A 16,654-nucleotide genomic window follows, 5' to 3' on the forward strand; every position below is an offset into this window, starting at 1 on the left:
TAAGTGGGAAAAGAGGTATGAGACCAGGAAGCAAAGGAAACAGCAGTTCTGAGGAATGTATCTCAAGACTAACCGCATATGTTTACTAGTGGAGTTGACAGGAATAAAATAGGTAAGAAACCTCCTGTTTAACACAGTCATTCTGCCAAAGGAACAGGGAATCTGATGTTCTTCAGAACTTAAAACAATCCCTGGACCTCTGACATTTTATGAAAAGTGAGTGGGCTGAGAAAACTGTGTAGGTTCTAAGGATTACATATTCCCCCACATCCATTTCAGATATGGCCAAGGAAGATAATGGAAAACGGAGAACCTCCTGGAGCCAGGAGCCATGGCAAACGCTGGACAAGGAAGCCCCTCCAGACAGCAGAACTACAGCCTAATCAAGGAACACTCCCCAACCCAGATTGGGATTCCTCACAATATCTGCTGAGAGAAATTTCAAAATTGCTAAGGACCAGTGCCTGGCAAGTGCCTCCCCTTCTTCCCCTTTCTGAATTGAGAGAGCTTGTTGTGGTTTCCCTGTTCCTATTCTACCACATTGGGGGGTGGGGTGGAGGAAGGTACATACTTTTAGATTATAGATCTCTCAAGAAATTAAGAAGAGCCCCCCCCCCCCCCCATAGACCTGATGTGGGAACTTGGATGTGGGGAAAACTTTTGGAGGTTAAAGTACATGGAAAAAACCAAGATTTATCTAGAGCTGTAAAGTGTGAGTGGGATTTAAAGTAAGTGAAAATGTGGGAGGATAGACATCTTAAGTTTCAGGAAGGCAAAGAGAAAAATGGTACATTCTGTGAAATGTTAAGGACCTGGCAGGCTACCAATAGATACAGTCTGAACTGAGTGGAGGGCAATAAGAATTACCAGGAACACAGAGGAACTTGAATGCTTCTTGAAGAAACAGAGAAATGGGGAGCTACTTTAAGATCCTGAGCAGGAGTATGATTTGAGAAAAATGATGTTGAAGAAGGATTAATATGGCAATGGACTGTGGGAAGGTACAGGGCAAAGAAGGGAGAGGCAGAAATTTCAGTTAAGCAGCTATTAAATTAAACTGGAAGTGAGTTTTTGAAAGCGTGTATTGGGAAAGTGAACGAAAGATTCAAAGCATGTGTTGATGATAAATAAATACAATAAGGATGAGGGAAGCATATATAAGAAATTCAAGCAAAAGTGCTGCTCACACTTCCAGATGGGCAACTAGAGGAAAATTATGTCAACAAATTTTCATCAAAAATAGAAGTTGGTTTTGGAGGAAAGATGCAGATTCAACTTAGGACTTGCTGAGTTTGAGGCAATGGCAGAAAATACAGGCAGATTTCTCCCTTTCTCACTCCCAATGCTACTACTTTGCTAAAGACTATCAGTGGAATTCATCAAGAAGACAAGGGCTGAGAGAGGTGATGGACTTTAGGATATTTGGCCTAAAAATAACGATGACAGGAGTCACGCATGTCAGTACATCCCCTAACAGAAAGTTTCAAGAAAGCAAATAGAGGGTTAACACAGAGCATGGAAAACTGGCAGTAGTGTTGAGTCTAGTTCTTTGCATGAAGAGTTGCGTCATCTGCTAACACCCCTCACCTTCCACATGGTTCAACATTTCCATAAAAGTTGTGCTGATCCCTGTTCTCCTGCATCTGCCATTCTTGGAAAATGGAAAATGGGGTGATCATGTAACTCCATGCTTGTCAATGCTACAATATTGAGTCCTACACCCAATTAATAGAGTTAATAATAAATAATTGGGGTTTTCCACCATCAGCAGCAAAAGTAGGAAGCGATTATTACTACATTGCACATAAGGCCACACACTATGACTGATAAATGTGATTTTACTTCACATGTGTGGCTTTATCCACATGCCTGTATATCCCATGGACCCTTTCCATCTCTCACACAACTGAAAGCTTTCTAATCACGCAGCTCTGTTCTTAATTCCAGCCCTGTTACTGTATTCTAGCTATGTGCTTAGCATAACCTGAAAACATAAAATGCCCGGATTTTAAATTACTTTGAATAGAAAAGTAAGTCTCAGCAAGTTATCATTTGACACCTGCCACAAGTCTTATGGTAAACAAGGACAATCTAGGGAAAAAACACACAACAAAAAACAAACAAACAAACAAAAAACTACGCAAAAGAGCCTGGCTGGGCATGGTTCAGCGGTTGAGTATCAACTTAGGATCTAGGAGACTGTGGTTTAATTCTCGGTCAAGGCACATGCCCAGGTTACGGGCTCCATCCCCAGTCGGGGGTTTGCAGGAGGCAGCTGATCATGACTCTCTCTCATCATTGATGTTTCTCTCTCTCTCCCTCTCCCTTCCTCTCTCTGAAATCAATAAAGATATATTTAAACAACAAACAAACAAAAAATTACATGACAGAGAGAAGAAAGGAGATAGCAGCAGGTCTAAGTGAGAAAACACTGAAAAAGTGTCCTAGGTGGTCGAGGTACTGACTAAATGAATCCAACACACCAGCCTTCTAAAGCGCTGCTTCTGGAAAAGAAGAAGGTAAAGGGAGGGGAGAGAAGCTCTTTGGAGATTGGCTGGGAAGGGGAAAGAAGCACAGAGGTGGGGCCTGGGGTCCCGTAAGACAAAAGAGGGAAACATCCGAGGACACATATCCCTTTTCTAGTGATGATGATAATAATAATAATAATAAAATTCCATTAGAGAAACTGTACTTTCTATACTGATAGAAAGGGAAGGAGACTAACCCCTGGGTGTGAACACACAATAGAGTATAGATATCATCTTATAAAGTTGTGAACCTAAAATTTATATATGTTTTAAGTCACATTACCCCAATAAATGTAATAAAAATGCTTATAAAAATAAAGAACCCAATTAAAAACAAAAGAAAAAAGAACAGGCTGCCATTAAAATAGGAACCTTACAATGCACCAAATAAAAAAATGGCCAGAAGAAATGTGAATAAAGATGTACGAATATCCTGCTAAAAAACATAAGACGAGAACACAAACCTTCTATTGAGGACAACTTTCTTCTACACTACATGAAAATAACCATCAAGCAGAAGAAACTGCATACAGCATGCTAAAATAAATTTTAAAACTTTAAAGACACATTTGTAGTTATTAAAAACCCCCCAAAATACAGTGTGGTGGTTGTGGGGAAGGGTGAGTGTAGGTGGAAGAGGGAGTAGGAGGAAAACGGTGATGGGAAAAAATATAATTTAATTTTCAAAAACCTGAAAAGAAATTTAAAAAAACTAAAAACATATAGCACAAAAAGAAATAGAAATTTAAAAAGAATTTACTGAACGAACTCAGAAAATATATGAAAGAAAAAGACAAAATGAAGACCAATGTAGAAGATGCCTAAAAGATGAACAGAGTCGAAATAAAACCTATCGAAGGCATTGATGAAAGGCAAGAAAGCATCAAGAGAATAAGAAATGAACTAATGAGTGTTTTCCTTTCTGTCTGGCCGCAGCCATCAGGTGAGCAGGATGGGCGCTGACAGGCACCCCCAGGAGCTGTGGAGGAAGCAGCGGTTGGATGTGATGCGCTTTGCTCTCAGGGCGAGATGCTGGCAGAACCGCCACCTCTATGTGCCCACCCCCACCAGGCCCCAGAAAGCTCACAAGCTGGGATAGGAGGCCAAGCAAAGTTATGTCATAAATCATATTCCTTTGCTCCACAGTAGCTGCAAAAGCCCTGTTCCTAAGGGTGGCACCTCCGGGAAGCCTGTCCATCATGGTGATAACCAGCTAAAGCTTGCTCCAGGCCTTCAGTCTGGTGCAAAGAGCCAGCCGGGCGCCACTGTGGGGCTCGGAGAGTGCTGAGTTCTTATTGGGTTGGTGAAGATGCCACAGGCCGATTCTTTGAGGGTATCCTCACTGATCCGTTCCATAAGGCTGTTAGAAGGAATCCTGAGACCCAGTGGATCACCAAGCTGGTCCACAAACACAGGCAGATGCAAGAGCCATGGCCTTGGAAAGGGCCACGGGCTCCACCACACTATTGGTGTTTCTCCCCATGCATCCGGGAGAAGGCACGGTACTCTCCAGCTCTACTGCTATGGCTAACATAAGTAATGTTTGTAAAATTCTTACCCAATAGACAATTTAGGACAGTAAAAAAACCAAACTAATGAAAGCAAAAATAACTAGATAGAAAGTGGTTGAATGGGAAGACAGGAAAGAAAAACAACGTATCTGTAACTGGGGTCCTTTAAGAAGAAAAACAAAGCCAGGGAAGATAATATATATAAAAGTATGTTGCAATAAAGCTTTCTTTAAATATTGAAAGAGCCCATCAGATACCTGGAAAATATACTCATAATGATCAACTCGGATGTCCTACTAAAACTAGCAGACTTCAAAGATAAAGAACAAAAATTGTCAGGGCTTTCAAGCAAAAAGATCAAATAACTTACAAAGTTAGAAGAATTAAACTGTCAACAGTCTTCTCAAGAAATAACATACAAAGCAAGACAACAATGGAGCAGCATTTTAAAAAAAAGCCTCAAGGAAAGAAAGTGAGAACCTAGAATTTTACCACTAGGGAAACGTTTTTTCAAGTGTCAAGACTATAGAACAACAGATTCAAGATATAAGAACAGGGAATTCTGCATCCATTCTGCAATCTATTGGAAGATGCATTTCATCCTACCATGAGATGAATGGGAAAAATTCACAATACAGATATCTGTCTCTATACCTATTTCTCTCTCTACCTATCTCTATTTGTATCTATCTAACTCAAAGACTAAAACACATGTTGTTTGGAGGATAGATTACTAATGTACAGATGCTATATGTGCCAAAGTAGAAATAATACAACTAAAAAATGTAGGGAGGAAGTAGAATAAATATACTGATTGTTGTATGGGAAAAAGGTATAAGTTAAAGGATTCAATAAAAACTGATAAACCAGAAGGAAAAGGTTAACACTTGAGACTAAGGAGCACTAAACATTAAGCACAAAGGTAACTACTAGAAAAGAAAAAACAAACATACAACCAACTTAAATAGAAAAATTTAAAAATTAATTAAATAGCAAAAAGCACACATTTTGCAGTGAAAGTTATTAATAAACTACCCTCCAAAATCACTGGGGCGTGATCACATTATAGGAAAATTATTTCAAATCTTCAAAGACCACATAGTCCCAACGTTGGGCACATGACTGAAGAAGATTCCCAGTTTCTTTAATAAAGCAAGTGTAACATGGATATTAAACATGATGGCGAGAGTGTGAGAAAGAAAACTAGAGACCCTTGTGGTTCATGAATATTGATACAAAATATAAAATGATACATTAACAAACAGAATCAAATTACCATATAAAAACAAAACAAAACAATACAACATGGCCAAGTGAGATTTATTCCAGGAATGCAAGACTGAGTCAATGTTAAGATATCCATTAATATCATTCACCACGTTAATAGATCTAAGGGAAAAATCATAGATCATCTCTATAGATACTGAAAACGCTTTTGACAAAATTCAATACTCATTCCTTATAAAGCTCAAGAAAATAGGAATTGAGGGATACTTTTTAAACATGAATTAATCTGAATCAACATATATCTACATATCTGTCTATCTATTATCTATCTATCTATCTATCTATCTATCTATCTATCTATCTATCTATCTATCTCTATCTATTATATCTACTTTGGTCCTAAAGCCAGTAATGAGAAAGCTATAGAGCATCTTCACTAAAATCATAAAAGAGACAAGGATGCCCTCTGTCTCTATTACTATTCAACATAGTACTAGTGGTATTAAGCCAATGCAATCAGACAAGAGAAACCAATTAAAGTCACAAAGGTAAAGAAACAGCAAAACTACCTCTATCTGTAAATGACATTCTAGTACCTGGAATGGCAATAGCAACAACAACTCAAACAATAAAATAAACTGACAGCAGGATACATAATTAACACAAAGAAATCAACAGCCTGCATATACACAAACATAACCAGTCAATGGTCATAATGGTAAAGAAACCCCAATTAAAAATAGCAACTGAGATGATCAAATACTTAGAAATAAACCTAAGAGCACGTGAACCCGAACCAAGAAACACATTTTTCTTTTGCTATAAAGGACATCAGTGGTACATGTGAATTAGGCAATGGTATTTTATCAAAGTCAATTTTCTGGTTTTGATAATCATATTGTGACTATGTAAGAGAATGTCCTTGATATCAGGAAATACATACTTAAGTATTTAGGGGAAAAGGGCCATCATATCTGCAACTTACTCTCAAATATTTTTTTAAAATTATGTTTTTTTAGAAAAAAAAGAAAATGTACATAGGTATGTTTATATATACATATAACATGTATACACACACAGAGAGAGAGACAGAGACGAAGAGAGACAATGATAAAACAGAGGTAATGAAATGTTAAAATTTGAAGAATTTGAAAAGTATACAGGAATTTTTGTATTATATTTATAACTTTTATGTAAGTCTGAAATTATTTCTCAATACAAACATTTAAAAGATATAAAGTAATAAAAAGAAAGCAAGTGATGGGCCTAATATTGGTTATATATATGATGATATAATAAGATGAATTATTTAACAACCATTGGGGAAAAAATAATTGAGCTAGATCTATTTCTGCAGATACTGAATGATCTCCAAGCCATATTAGTTTTAAAAAGCAAGATGAAGAATGGTGAATATATTGTATTTGCGTGTGTGTTTAAAATACCTATGACTGGAGCCGTAGAGTACAGTGAAATAAAAAACAAAGGGGTACTGATTCTCACAGAGGTGTAAGGGGATGGAGCACAGGTCTGGAGATGACTGAAAAAAGAACACAGGAAGGTGCCTACACCATTTCTGACCTTGTGAATCTGCACACATGTGCATGTCCTGGACCATCAGGACTAGGGAGCATCTTGTAGAAAAAGTTGATAGGGAGGGAGATATAAACCCAGAGATGTGATGCAATCTTCCCAAGACCACATTCATCTGCAACAACTTCTCAAGTTCCTTGACTCCCAGTCTACTGTTGCTTCAGTTCATTCCTCATCCATTCATTCACTCATCCATTCATTCCTCATCCATTCATTCACTCATCCATTCATTCCTCATCCATTCATTCCTCATCCATTCATTCACTCATCCATTCATTCCTCATCCATTCATTCACTCATCCATTCATTCCTCATCCATTCATTCCTCATCCATTCATTCACTCACAAATACTCACTGAGCATCAACTGTGTGCCAGGCACTGTGCCGGTCACAAGGAACGCAGTGGTCATCATACCCGGACGTGGCCCCTGCTCACATAGTTAGAGGCAAAGACAGACATCAGGCAAGAAGTCACACACATTTAAAATATTTTTTTGAACAGTATGGGAAAGTAAATAGTAAGGGTGCAATTAGAAAACATAATGAAAGATCTAATTTCCATGCGAAGGGCAAGGCAGGCTTATTCAAACGGGAAATTCAAATGGAGACCCGAACAATGAGTAGACTAGTCTGTTAAGGACCAAGGAGAACATTCCAGAGAAAAGGAACAGCTCACGCATAATTCCTAAGAAGGGAAGAAGAGAAAGCACGCCAGTTCTGGCTAGACGCCCTGACCAAAGACAGCAGCATCCTCGGGGACCCCGGCGGTAAGCGGGGACCAGATGGTGCAGGCCTTGCATGCTACATATTTGCTTTCCTCCTGACTCATGTCAACAGCCAAACAGATAAGGGAGGGAGAGTATGCACACGTTGTCATTTAAGAGCTCTGAACTCAGCTGGCATTTTTAGGATGGGTGAGCTCCATTCCAAAGAGTTAGGGTTAGTATTTACGACTCTGGCTCCAGTAGAGAGCCTCTGACAGATCTCTGCTTTAGGTCAGACTAGGCAAACTGAATTAGGTCAGGTTAAATTAAGCTAGAATAAGTTCGATCCTTCTGGCTGCTCAGTAGAGGACAGGATGTTGGGGGTAAGAATGGAACTCCTCGTAGGTGGTCTTTGCAAGTTGTCTAGATGGGAAGGGAGAGAGTTGTGGGTTGGGAAGCTGGTTAAGAAGGGGGCAAGCAGTGGGCAAGGGCGAGAAAATGGAATGAAATGGTAATGGACTTGGAGGGGGTGGTGAGGACAGCATGGAGGGTTCGGCTTGAGCACCTGAGTGGCTAGGGGTGCCAGCTGTTGAGGGACACACACTTTCATTAGCACAAACATAAGCTTCTGTCAAACTGGCCGAGATCCGATCTGGACAGAGCTGGCGTCCATGCCACAGCCCCCTCCATTTCAGTTGAATGGATTCAGGGTTCAGGCACGTGCGTTCAATTGCTCTTAGTAAAAAAATAAAATAAAAATAAATAAGCAGAACCCAACCTCAACCCTGTTCAAGGGACAGATACTTCATAAGCTCCGGCCCCCTGAACCTGAGGCGCACATTCACGCATGGCTCGCCGAAGGGCCTTCAGGTATGAACTGGAACAATCTGCTGCTGTCCTCGGGAAAAGAATCACCTCTCTCCCATGGTACGCATTATATGGATGACCTCCTGCAAGAGTCTCCGAGTGTGAGCGGAATAGGCCACTCAGAATGCATGAGGGTGTTTAAACTCACAGCCCTCCTCTGCCAGAAAAGCTGCCTGCCTCACTCTGTGCTGTAGCTCTGCATTTAGGAGGCGTCTTATCCCGAAACAATCCCAGAATATTAAAGAACAAAGGGTCTTATTCTTCTCTGATGCTCTGATTGACACAAGGAAACTGAGGCCTGACACGGTATCACTACCACGGGTCAGAAAGTCCACGTCTGGGGCACAGCTCAGCACTGAACCCGAGAGTCCATGCGACTCCCTCGGCTCTGCAGCCTGAGCTACGTGTGACTCCCACAGGGGAGGGCGCTCTCGGTGGGGGACAGATACCCGGGCTGACGGTAAGTGTTCTATGTCCACCTCTGCCTGTGGAGTCAGCCTCACGTAGAGGCCAGCTTTTCATGTGTTTGTGTCGCTTCTTGATTTTGTTGTTAAAAACAGAAGAGTAGAAAGGTGACAATCTACCAGGATTTTGAACTTCACCCCTAATGAGCCTGGGAGGATTCAGGACACTGCCTCCAATTCACCACGGTCCTAGTTCCAGTTCCTGCAGCCTCCTGCAAGCACTGATGTCCCTGTCACAGGGGCATTTCTACCCCCAGGCCTTTGTTCAGGAGGCACCTTCTGAAGTGTGCCCCTGCCTCACTCTTGGCTCCTTCCCTTCTCCCTGCCTGCAGGGACCATCCCAAATCCCGGCCCCATCCGGAGGCCACTTAGGACCCCGCCATTCAGGGGCAATGTTTTCCTCTTAAGCCCACTCACTCTTTTCAGGATCCATTTTATGGAACTTCTCATTTATTTGGCAGGAATCGCACTGCCTGGCTTCTGGAAGGCAGCCCTGTCTCCCTTGTCTTCGCTCAACTAATACTTCAGTTTTATTGAAACAGACAAAACTCCATGATTCTGACATCTCGGGCAGGCCACTGGAGTCTTAGAAGGCCTGCTTGCATCACCCCTCAGGGCTCAGTGTTCCTCCTTAAATTATTTCTCCCCTCCTCAGCTACATATCAAATGAGGCTTCATGGCAAACGAATCTCAAAAATGGAAGTGACCTTGAAGACCACCTCGTTAAAATGCAGATTCTGACTCTGTAGGCTCAGGGTGGGGCCCAGGAGTCTCGGTGTCTCACCAACTTCCAGGGGATGCCCACGCTGCTGGCCCCAGTGTTATCCTGAGTAATACGTTTCCACAGCTCTCTGAAGCTGGGAATGTAGGAAGATCTACCACTGCCCGAGTGCTTAGTGCTCTGGTGCGTGATCTCCTAGCTCCACACTAGCCCTGTGAGTAGCCATTACCTTATTTTATAGATAAATGTCATAGAGGTCAAGGTCGCACAGCTAGCAAGTGCTAGAGCCAGGACTGAGCGAGCATGTCTGACTCCAATGACCCTCTCCTCACCATTTTCTTCTTCGACAGCCACCTCACGGGGAAAGTTAGGGTCACTATCTGGAGGGGAGGAAGACAGAGGCTGAGGCATGACTCAGGCAGGCAGGACCTGGGCTGTACTCTGCACATACATCATCTGCATAAAGCAGAGACCCGGAATGCTCTGGTTATATGCCAGCGGAGTCCCAAGAACATCAGTATTCTGTCCCACTTCTAGGTCACCATGAAATCCTGGCAACTGCCGATTGAGAGGCCGTCTTCTCGTGGCCACCGACTCCAGCTGGCGTGGGGACGGCCTTCCCACCACCTTCCCAGGACTTGACAGCCACATAGCTTCGCTGCCGGGGCTTCCGAGACTCTTGGCCGTGAGCAGCAGAGAACGAGGGAAGCCAATGCCAAGGGCTGGCTCATGGGAAGGGGAGATTCCCAACTTGGACGACCGTCAGTGCCAAGAACAATGCCAGGAAGAGACTGTCCTGGCCACAGAACTCCCCTGGGGCCAACTTGAGCCGCCGCGGGTCATGGCAGGAGAAAGCTCAGACCTGGCAGCAGTGAGCAGCTGGGAAACGAGGCGAGCACAGGCCGAGCTGCTCGACCTCTGGCTGGGCAAGCCCGCCGCTGGTAAAACATGATCCTCTCCCCTCTCCCAAGGGGGACTTAGGAGACCACAGAGACTCAGGTGCTAAAGGCGTCCTGTGTGCTTCCCAGTCCTGCCTGAGCAGAAAAGGAGTCGGGCTGGCAGAAGCTGAGGAGTGAGGGATGTTTCTCTGATCTCTATGCGCCAAAAAGACTTCTCTCTGCTGCACTACTGGAGCTTATGGGAGAGCTATCTGTACCCGAGTCACTCCTCTTTTGAGAACAAACATGTGCCCGATGGATAAGAGTTGAAACTTCCCAAGGCAAGGAGACTTAACAGTGCCTCCTGACTCTCCTCCTCTGCCCTGTACTATCTCTCCTCTCCTTACACCTGCCCAGCAGATTGTCCCAGTGGACCACCCAGCACCCTACAAGGGTCAAAGGCAGGCCCACAAACAAGCATTAAACCACGACACGTATGGTCCAGCACTCAGAGAATGGTCTGATGAATGCGAACCTATCTCTGTGCCACCATTGACCCAGGTAGCGAGAGCTGGGTGACAGCTCAGAGACCACATCACCTGCTAGTTCAACCCAAGCTCTGCCATCAGAATGAGGTGAGTTAAAGGAAGGTGAGGAAAACTGGTGGGCCGACTTCCTCGGTGCCTCGAGTGGGCAGGTTGGGTGGTACCACCTTAAAGGTGGCCCCTTGGGTGGCTTAGGAAGTGGGCCCAGAGCACCATGCTCCTCGATCGAGCTACAAGGTTCAACTGCTGCCAAAAGTGATCTAGGTGGAGACAGGGTCCTGGGCCAGCACCCTCCCTCCTTCCCCAGGGGTCACGGGTGCTCTTGTTAGAAGGGCCAACCTGGGGAAGGGGGTTTTGTAGAACAGCTACCTTTAAGCAAAATGGCTGTGATCGCAACCATTAAGCACCCAATTCTGAAACTCTCAAAGGTATTGGCTGGGTTTTATTTTGCTTTATTTCCTTTTATTTTGTTGGAACAGCAGTTATGTAGAGAAATGGATTCACTGGGTAAGCCTTGAATTCAACATTCACGAAGATTCATTTTAGCTTCTGATGCAATCCATTTCAACCAATTAGCCACCTTCTGATTTTGACTCAGTTCTATCAAAATATGTAATCCCGCTGATGCCACACAGTTTCCTGAGTGTGAGGCTTAGGGGCAGCCTTTGTGTGCTGGCCTGGGGCATAAGAAATACCGCTGAGTAACTCTGAGCACCAAGTCAATGCCCCTTTCTCGATATGTAGCCATTCATCAGGATTGAGCGGCGCAGAGTTAATGAAGGGAGCCGTCCCACGTAGCAGATCAGAACCAGCAGGCAGCTAACACCTTGGGTGCCCTCAGCCCAGAGCCCAAGAGTTCTCTGCTCTCTTCCCACTCCTTCCTGCCCCCCTTGGTCTTCGGAGAGGTACAGGAAAGAATGCTCCCAGGTGACTGGGCTTCTCAGAGGCCAATCTCAAGTAAGCCAGGCCTAGCCTTCCCTCTCTTGCTTCCCAGCTCACTGCTGCCATGGAGACCAGACGCCTCTGAGTTCTGCATTTTATCTGGAGTCCAGCCTTTAAACACCTTGGTTAAATCAAACCCACTTATTCCCCAGGCTCCCCAGGGTGTGAAAATATCTAAGCTGGATTTCTTTAGCCAAATGGCTCAGGGGTCTCCTTGCTACGTCCACAGGATGGTCTGTAGGCTCTTGCTCAGGTCCTGGCGTGGGGGTGGCGGCCTGAGGTTCTGCAGAGGCCTACACACTCGTTCTTTTCTCTCTAGAAGAGGAGATCTACTAATTCCGAACCCTGTATCACACACAGCCACGGCAGTGCCCAGACAAATGGGCCGGTGCGAGACATGAGCATAAGTCCAGGGGGCGCATGGGCTTCGGCCCAGCAGTGCGGCTTGAAAAAGGGTTGAGGGAAGACACCAAGAACAGTGCTGGCTGGGACGTCCACAGCCCCCGTGGGACCTGGTGAAGCTGAAACAGGCCCCTGCCTGTTTTGATTACCTTTCTCCTTCCCGCAGCCACCCACACCCTCAGAACCTGTCTTCACCCAAAGCTCCCCCACCCTTTGCCCTCTCCTATCTCCTACCCATCACCTAGACCAGAGGGCTGTGGTCTTTGCTTCCCTGCCCGGCCTTCTTCCCCGTAAACCATTTGCCCAGGTTCATCACTGGCTCATGTCTGCATGTTCTCGGAATGTTGGAGCCCATCTCCACTTCATTCTCTTCTCAGGGAGCAGCTCCCTGGACCGGGCCCCGAAAATCCCCCCAGCCCTCCATCTATCTGGACCACTGTTTCTTCTCCTTAGCTCTGGGGGCTGGAGCAGCAGGGCCGCCATCTCTGCAACTCCCCTCATTGTTGACACTTCTAAAAGGGCATCGGGATGGACACTTTCCAGCTCTGATCCCAGCACCTGCTGATGTCCCCACCACTTCTGTTCCCTCACTTTCTGCCTCAGGCCCCGTGGGCAGTCTGGCTAAGCAGCGGGATTGGCCATCTCCAGCCTGGTTCTCAGGGAGCGTCACTGAGACAAAATGAAGACATTCTGTTCAGGAGCTTCGTCGGGGTTGGGATGGCCCTCGCAAGCAGCAACTTCTTGCATTCTGGCCTTTTCTCCATCTCCCAGGTAATCTCAGAGAAGTCCCAAGGCTCTGAGCACCCTGCAGCTGTGCAGGTGTCTGCTCAAGGCAGCAGGGTCCTCATTCCACTCTGGGCTCTGGAGATGGGTGAGAATGATGCTCTGGCCTGGCTGGGCGTGGCTCAGCGGTTGAGCATCTACCTAGGATCCAGGAGATCGGGGTTCGATTCCTGATCAGGGCACATGCCCGGGTTGCGGGCTGCAGCCGATCAATGACTCTCTTATCATTGATGTTTCTATCTCTCTCGCTCCCTCTCCTTTCCTCTCTCTGAAATCAATAAAGATATGTTTAAAAAAAAAAAAATGATGCTCTGAAGCCAGGCTGGCTGGGTGACCAACTATCCCCACTCACCAGAGCCTGGGGGTTCTGAGGACACAGGCCTTTCCGTGCTAAAACGGCAACAGTCTTGGGCAAACTGGGATGGCTGGTCACCCTAACCCTCATTCTCAGCTGATGAACTTGCTTCCAAAATCGCATAGGTCCACCTGCACTCATCTGTGGTCATATGCTTTCTGCCTTCTGTCCAGGACTCTAAGGCCAGCCCCTCCACCTGGGTGGTAGGGGCTCTTGCCCATTTGCTCTCACTCATCAAGGACCTCATTCCTGAAATCCCCTCCCCACCCGCATTATCAATTTTCCCTTCTTTACAGGGTCACTCCTGCACATACTAATATATTGTGATTTCTCTGGTCTTAGCAACAAACCAACAAATCTCTCTCTCTATCCTACTCCCTTCCAGCTGCTGCCCTCACACTCCACCCTCCTTCACATTAGACACTAAACACTACACCTGCGGTCTCCTATTCCTCTTCTTCCACTCGCTTATTTTAAAACTCTTTTCTATTTTCATTACACAACACTTCAAACACGTCCCACGATAGAGAGGCTGGCAGAGTGGCCTCCCTCTTCCCATTACTCGGCTTGCCCAGATTGTGTGGAAGCATGCCCCAGACATTATTCAGTCTCTCTCGCATCCATCAGGACAGATTTGTGCACTGCCACCCCAGACCACTCTTGCCAAGGTCACCAACGACATCCACGTCGCACCCAGGGCTCACGTCTGGGCTTCATCCCATTGGACCTCTCTACAGCTTACAACAGCAGCTCACTCTCTCCCTTGGAAACACTGTTTGTTTTTCACTTGAGTTCCAAGACATCACACTGCCATGATTTTCTTGCTTCCCGGCTGCTCACACTCGACTAGTCTCCTCTGTAGGTCCCTCCTCATTGCCCCAACTTCTCCATGTGAAGGTGCCCGGTGGCTCCCTGCTAGAGCCTCTGCTCACCTGGGACGTGACACTGACTCCCTAGCTAATTTCGCCCAGTCTCCTGGCTTCGTGTCAAACGCCCACATTTATATCCCAGCCAGACATCTCCCTTGAACTTGACATTTCCACATGGATTATTAATAAGCATCTAAAACTTAATATGAAGCCAGAATGAATTTACCTCACCTTCAACCTCTGTCTAAGCCCTGTCCCTCCCACGGTCTTCCATCTGCCAAATGCCTCAGGTAAAAAACATTCTGTATTTCATGTGGCCTAGAGTGGAAACCAGATCCTTAAATGGCCCCACGGGCCCTGTGTGTCCAAGCCCCAGCCACGCTCTGACCTCAACCTACTGCTCACACTCAGCTCCGTCTGCATGTCTCATAGCTGTCCCCATGCAGGCCAGGTGAGCGCGGCATCACTGCTCCCTCTGCCTGGGGGACCCTTCCCCAGAAATCCAGCTGACTCCATCCTTCACTTCCTCTGTCTTTGCTCAAATGTCACCTTTTCCTGCAATCTTCTGATGCTCTTTTAAAAACGGCAGCTCCTCCCTCCCTTTCTCTGCCTCATTTTGCTCCGTAGTTCTTAACTCCATCTTGACACGCCTCATACTTTTTTCATCCTTTATTTCTATGATCTCTTACTGTCTGCTGTATCCTCAGCGCCTAGAACAGTGTCTGGCACAGAGCAGATGCTCAGCAAATGTGCTCACGTGAAATGAATGCCCACAGGGGCAGTAATGTGCACCTCCTACAAAGGGGCAATCGCTTCGGAGCTCCAACCATTTAGCAAAGGCTTCGGGATCCCTCTCCCTATCTCTCTCACACAGACACACACCCTCTCGCTGGCTCCTGGAATGGTGGAAACGGCCTAGTGAACAGAGAAAAATACCAGAAGAGGGGCGGCAGTAACCGGCACATCACAATCACTCTGCAAGCTGCCTGCTTACAGAGACGGCTGCAGTGAGCACATGCGCGCTTGCTGCCAAGGCCCCATGGGACACAGACCTGGGGTGGCCTGGGGTGCACTGGTGGAGGTCACTGGAGTTAACCCTATTGATGTGGAGGGGCTTCTGGAAAGCCTTTTGGCTCTTTCTACCAGACTCAAGAAAGAAAAAAACCCCCACAAAAACCTGCCTGAAAGATTTTAACTGAACTACCTAAGTAGAATAGCATCTCCGTAGGTGTAGTCAGACCCTGAAAAATTATTAGAGAGGAATGAACCTCCTTTCAGAAAGGACAGACCCTGCGAACACCGTGTTAATGCTCCTCTCCCGGTCCATCTCCTTTTCGTCACGCCCTGTCTTGCAGAATGTGCACCTCTAGTAAAAACGGCCTTCGGCACTGAGTGCTCGCCCACGTGTGGCTCCCGCTGAGCCACCGCCCACGCACCACTTCCGCTCCTCCCACTGTCACGGGGCAGGATACACGTGGCTGGGGGTATAATCCCAGGAAACAGGCCCGGATTGGGAAGGGAACATACTAACTGTGTGCTGCTGACCTGGGGCAGTGAACTCACCCGCTCTACTTTCAGGTTTTCACCTGTAACGTGGGGATAACAGGAGCTCTCTGAAGTTGAAGGACATGTCTATCTCCATGATGCCTCTGGGGCCCATGCAGTGGAACATGGGACAAGTGTCATCCCAGCTCCCAATGACGGCTACCGTGCCCTTCGGAACAGGGCCCACCCAGGCTCCGTTCTTAGATGAGCAGTCCCATTCGAGGTGCACGCTCAGTTCGGTGATGTGGGCGGGCAGGGTGACGGTATCATCTAAAGCGCGTGTTGGCTACCCCGTTAGTTCTGAGAGTTACGCTGGGTCTACACAGTGGCCATGTGCCCCCAGAGGCCTTAGGCAAATGCAGGACAAAAGAAAAAATAATAATAAAGGAAGGGGGACCAGAAAAGGGCAGGAACTGGAGTTGAAACAAAAGAATAAACAAAGGAAGGGATGGAATGTAAGATAATTAAATACGCAGGACGGAGACTGGTGCCGTGCTAGAGGTTTCTGCGTGGTCCCTTCCCATGGGGCACCCACAGGGGGTCGGTTTCCTCACGGGTGCCCTCAGTGTTCAACTTGGTTCGCTCTGAAGGTGGGGAGAGTGGAGCTTGGCCTTTCTGCAGAGACCTAGGTTTGTGTGGGGACTAAGGAGACCCTGATATTAGAAGGGAATCCTCATTTCCAAAGCACCCTCCTCTGCCCCCACCCCCCACCCCAGTCT

The 16,654-nt window shown here is 46.2% G+C and overlaps 1 protein-coding gene and 1 pseudogene across 3 annotated transcripts in view; one reads left to right on the top strand and one right to left on the bottom strand.

The window, feature by feature from the left end:
- Positions 1–16,654, bottom strand: part of SHISA6 (shisa family member 6) — a 268,428-nt gene that overhangs the window by 120,861 nt on the left and 130,913 nt on the right. The gene's annotated exons all lie outside the window — the stretch shown is intronic.
- Positions 3,481–4,059, top strand: LOC148091189 (large ribosomal subunit protein eL15 pseudogene; annotated as a pseudogene).

The sequence above is a fragment of the Miniopterus natalensis genome, chromosome 17, assembly GCF_054644295.1.
Source record: "Miniopterus natalensis isolate mMinNat1 chromosome 17, mMinNat1.hap1, whole genome shotgun sequence".
NCBI classification, from domain to species: Eukaryota; Metazoa; Chordata; class Mammalia; order Chiroptera; family Miniopteridae; genus Miniopterus; species Miniopterus natalensis.